The 5,413-nt window shown below is 46.9% G+C and overlaps 1 pseudogene; it reads right to left on the bottom strand.

Annotated features, from left to right (window-relative positions):
* Nucleotides 1-904: 904 nt before the first annotated feature.
* LOC124717746 lies at nucleotides 905-1,022 on the bottom strand (annotated as a pseudogene).
* Nucleotides 1,023-5,413: the final 4,391 nt, after the last annotated feature.

Genomic DNA, 5,413 nt, shown 5'->3' with positions numbered 1-5,413 from the left:
CTCCTACACTATATGATCAAAAATATCCGAACACCCCTGTGCTTACGGAATCGGCCATTAGATGCCAAGACAGTTGGACCCACCAGTACAAAAGGAGGCCGGAAGTATTGTGTTGTCAGTAGAGAAACATGTGTCGGTCAGGAGGGCTCAGTGAGAGAGAACATGGACTAGTCACTGGATATCACCTGTGTGACAAATCCATCAGGGGTATTTCAGCGCTTCTACAGCTGCCACAGTCGATTGTTGCAACCGCGCGACCGCTACGGTCGCAGGTTCGAATCCTGCCTCGGGCATGGATGTGTGTGATGTCCTTAGGTTAGTTAGGTTTACGTAATTCTAAGTTCTAGGGGACTGATGACCTCAGAAGTTAAGTCCCATAGTGCTCAGAGCCATTTGAACCATTTGATTTTCGACTGTTGCTGAGTATGAAGTGAATACGCGAAGAAATAATCACAGCTATACCAAGACCAATCAGACCTCACGTACGGTCGGACAGAGACCGTTGAGTAATGCGGAGGGTGGTTGTAAAAAATCGCATGAAATCAGCGACAGGAATCAGTCGTGAGTTCCGAAGCACCACCAGCACTCCAGTTAGCACAGTGACTGAGCGTCTATGGTTGGAAAGAGTAGGGTACGCAGGTAGAGCAGCTCGTTGTAAGCCACTCGTTTCTATAGTCAGTGCTAAGCGACGCTAGACTCCTCCCGAACAGGCCATGGAGGCCTAAAGGTACCGACCGACCGCCGTGTCATCCTCAGCCCACAGGCGTCACTGGGTGCGGATATGGAGGGGTATGTCGTCAGCACACCGCTCTCCCAGCCGTATGTCAGTGTCCGAGACCGGAGCTGCTACTTCTCTATCAAGTAGCTCCTCAGTTTACCTCACAAGGGCTGAGTGCACCCCGCTTGCCAACAGCGCTCGGCACACCGGATGGTCACCCATCCAAGTGTTAGTCCAGCCCGACAGCGCTTAACTTCGGTGATCTGACGGGAACCGGTGTTACCACTGCGGCAAGGCCGTTGGCAAGCGACGCTAGAGGTGATGAGTAAATGACTGGAAACGAGTGATGTATCATGCTATGGTAATCCCATGGATGGTTTTGGGTTTGGCGAACGCCTGCAGAACGTTACCTGCTATCACACGTAGTGTCAACAGTGATGTTCGGAGGAAATGGTGGCACAGTGTGGGAGTGTCTTTCGTGGTTTTAGTATGTTTCCTCACTCGCGTTAAGACAGTGCTGAATACAGAAGGATATCAACATATTTTTCAGCACTGTGTACTGCGTAACAGAAGAGGGACGTTTCGGGGATGCGACTGTTTGCAGCTCTATGACAATACACCGTGTCGTAAAGCAGAGTCTGTGAGGCAATGGTTTGTGGACAACAACATTCCTGAAATGGACTGCCCTCTCCATAATCCACACCTGAGCCCAGTACAACACCTTTGGGATGATGTAGAACGCTGACTTCGTTTCAGGCACTCATGTACAACATTAGTACCTTCTCTGTTTTTGGCTCTTAGGGAAGAATGGACTGCCGTTCCTCCATACACATTCAGACGCATTATTAAAAGTGCCCTCAGAAGAGTTCAAGCCGTGCTGAAGACGAAGGGCATGCGTAGCCCATAGTAACGTCTGATAATAGGTGCCAGGATACTTTTCATCAGTCTGTGTATATTCTAAACTTCGCACAAGTTGTTGGGCTAACGCTCATGGAAGACAGCATGTTGCGGAGAAATGGTTTAACCACGCCCTTGGTTGTTTGTTCAGTGAAAATGGGCGGTGTCAAATTGGAGTACATCATCTATTTGGAACACACTCTCTTCGTCGTAAACTAGCTGGGGTACTCGGCTTCGCTCAGGGAGTTGATATGACATTGTGTGGTTTTGGAATAAAAGGATAACCTTTAAAGTATAAGAGGTAAAGAATTTTACTGAAAAATTATTCTATTTACAATTCGTGTTTATACACAATATTTTTCATTTTGCTATACGGCGTATACATGCACAAATTTTTCATCTTTCCTACGCGAGAGCAATCTGCGTATAGTTGACAGCGAAAGAAGCGGGAGTCTTTAAGGTGGATGCCGCAACATTTTGAAGGTTGTCCTTGCGCTTTGATGATTGTAAAAATGTAGGCTAATTTGATTGGAAATTGCAGTCATTTAAACTGGAATGACAGTTCGCAGACTTTTATTATAAGATCGTATCACAGTTCTTGATTCTTCAATACGTTCATTTCGTAGTTCTTCGCTTTCCCCGCTTCTCACGGTGCTGATGCCGTTCGTTGGAAACTTAAACGTGCTTCGGCTCATTTGTCGGTTTCTTTTCTTCGCTGTTCTCTTTGTTTACGCCGTTTTGCTTCAGAACTGGCAAGATCTCCTCCTCTTTTACTTTTGAGAATTGTCTAAAATACATATCAAATCAACTTTTTATTAAAAAATACACTAAGTGCTATCTATACAAATTTCACACGTTATTTTCGATTTATGTTCAGTCACTATATCACTTTAACTACTCCTACTTCACTGTTTCTTTTTCTTCACTAACTGCACTACCTTTTTGGTTCCTCGTCACTGATAAGAAACTGATGTTCGAGCCGACAACGAGTCTTGCTTTATATACTCCTACCAATGGGTACCTTCCAGTTGCTAATTCCAGAACATACCAAAAAGGCTGCGAATGGTCAACAATGTTCCAGAACATTCCACAACATTTGGGAGTGTTCTGGAATGTCCCACAATGATTTAGTGTGTTCCGGGATGTTCCCAAACATTTTGTAATCTTCCCGAATGTTCCAGTCTATTCACGAACATTCCAGAACATCCCGGATCATCGTGGAACATTCCGCAACATTCTGGATTCTTCTGAAATGCTCTAGAATACTTTAGAATGTTGTGGAATGTTCCCAAATACTCTAGAATGTTCTGGAATGTTCCAGAAATTTCTAGAGGGCGAAACTTTCCACCCCCTGTATCTTCAAAATCACGTCCTTCAGGAAAAAACAGGAATCTACTTGATGGATGGGGGATAGATGGCTACGACACCATATAACATCCTTGATCGTACTGGGACTCGTTTCTGAGTGTTAGACGCACGCACTTCGTACATATACTTTTATGGTACATATATTGATGACTTGTTCGTATTTCTTATATATAACAGTTATCGCGCCGGCCGAGGTGGCCGAGCGGTTCTAGGCGCTACAGTCTGGAACCGCGCGACCGCTACGGTTTCAGGCTCGAATGCTGCCTCGGGCATGGACGTGTGTGCTGTCCTTAGGTTAGTTAGGTTTAAGTAGTTCTTAGTTCTAGGGGACTCATGACCTTAGAAGTTAAGTCCCGTAGTGCTCAGAGCCATTTGAACTATTTGAACAGTTAACGCGTATCCACTCGTTAATTTATTAAGGTCATCACCAGAACTAAAAATTCTGTGTCTTGTTATAGAATTATTACGTAAGCTGATCGTCGAACACTTACGTGGTCACTTAAAATCAACTTTTGTCACCTCACTGTAACGAAGAAATTGTCAATAGAAGTGGCTGAATTAGCCGGCCGCCAGCCAAAGGTCGTGTGGTGCACTGCTGCGAGCGCAGGCCAGGGTTACGTGGAGTAGGACATCGGCCAGCTGTGTCCAGCCGCCGCCTATTTGCATTCCGCCCCCGTGCCGCCCCCGCCGGAGTCAGCCGCCGCGCCAAGGTGCGCCACCAGCAGCCGGCCGGCACGCTCTTTTGTTGCACAAGGAGTTCGATAAATTTCCAGAATGAAAAGGAATTAGATAAGCAGTCGTTACTACGTCATGAATATTAAATAACGTTTTCGATTAATCATCGCAAATGATAGCAGCGCGGCTGTAGGGAGCGGAGGGTTGAGTTGCGGAGTACACTCCGCCCATCCGGTCGGCGCCGGGGAGGGGAGGGGAGGGGAGGGGAGGGGGGAGACGCGACCAGGCGGGCCGCGCCGTGAATAACGACCCGCGAGGAAAACAACTTGCAGCCGAATTAATATCTGAATAAGAATGGGCGCGGGAAGCGGGCGCCACACACACCGCGCCACTGCAGCCGCCCCGCGCCCCGAGCTAATAACTCTCGCTACTCCGCCATCTCGGCTCGCCGCTCTTCGCTCTCGCGAAACTTCAGCGGCAGCCGCAGCAGCTAATGCCGCTACTGGCTCGGTAGCCACCTGCCTGCGTCTTCACAGCGTTCGCGGTCCACCGGTGGTTTACTCCCTGTTTCTCTCGCATCTCTCTTTCAACTTTCATCTACACTGCTGGCCATTAAAACTGCATCGTCAGTAACGATATCAAACAACTAAATATTATATAATTACTGGCGATGTCAGTAATGCTTCGCCGGCCGAGGTGGCCGAGCGGCTCTAGGCGCTACAGTCTGGATCCGCTCGACCGCTACGATCGCAGGTTCGAACCCTGCCTCGGTCATGGATGTGTGTGATGTCCTTAGGTTAGTTAGGTTTAAGTAGTTCTAAGTTCTAGGAGACTGATGACCTCAGAAGCTAAGTCCTATAGTGCTCAGAGCCATTTGATTTGAATACGTACAGGAATTGGATACACGTCCTGATCTCCTTCTCCCTCTCCCTCTCTCTGTTTCTCTCCTCCTTCCCCCTCTCTTTGTCCATCTCCTCCTCGCCCCCCCCCCCCCCTATCTCTGTCCATCACCTCCCTGCATATCTCTTATCCCACACCCTCTCTATCCCTCTCCTGCTCCCATGTCTCTCTACCAATATCCTTCTTCCCCTTCTTTATATCCATGGTGTTCCAGACGGCGTGGCACTGTCCATGTAGTCTACGGCGCGGGCAGCCGTAATACTCTTAGAAGAGCTATGAAATGGAACGGGTAACTCTAAAATATTTCTGTTTCCTGATGACAATAGCTTGGTAGTGAAGGATGTTGTGTGCAACATTGACTCGGTTTCAAATAGTGCAGCAAAAAAATGGTTCAAATGGCTCTGAGCACTATGGGACTTAACATCTGTGGTCATCAGTCCCCTAGAACTTAGAACTACTTAAACCTAACTAACCTAAGGACATCACACACATCCATGCCCGAGGCAGGATTCGAACCTGCGACCGTAGCAGTCATAGTGCAGCACTTGACGTCAGTTCATGGCTTGTAGGAAATAAACTAAGGTTAAACCACAGTAAGACTAAATTTTTACAGTTTCTAACACACAATTCAACAAAACCTGACGTTGTAATTCCACAGAACTGGCATATGATTAGTGAAACTGAGCATTTCAAATTTCTAGGTGTTCAGATAGATAGTAAGTTGTCGTGGAAAGCCCACGTTCAGGATCTTGTTCAAAGACTTAATACTACCATTTTTACTATTCGAACGGTATCAAAAGTGAGTGATACTTGGACACGAAAATTAGTCTACTTTGTTTATTATCATTCGCTTAT

The sequence above is a fragment of the Schistocerca piceifrons genome, chromosome 1 (genome assembly GCF_021461385.2).
Source record: "Schistocerca piceifrons isolate TAMUIC-IGC-003096 chromosome 1, iqSchPice1.1, whole genome shotgun sequence".
Taxonomy (NCBI): domain Eukaryota; kingdom Metazoa; phylum Arthropoda; class Insecta; order Orthoptera; family Acrididae; genus Schistocerca; species Schistocerca piceifrons.
This window is presented reverse-complemented; position numbering and strand designations above follow the sequence as displayed.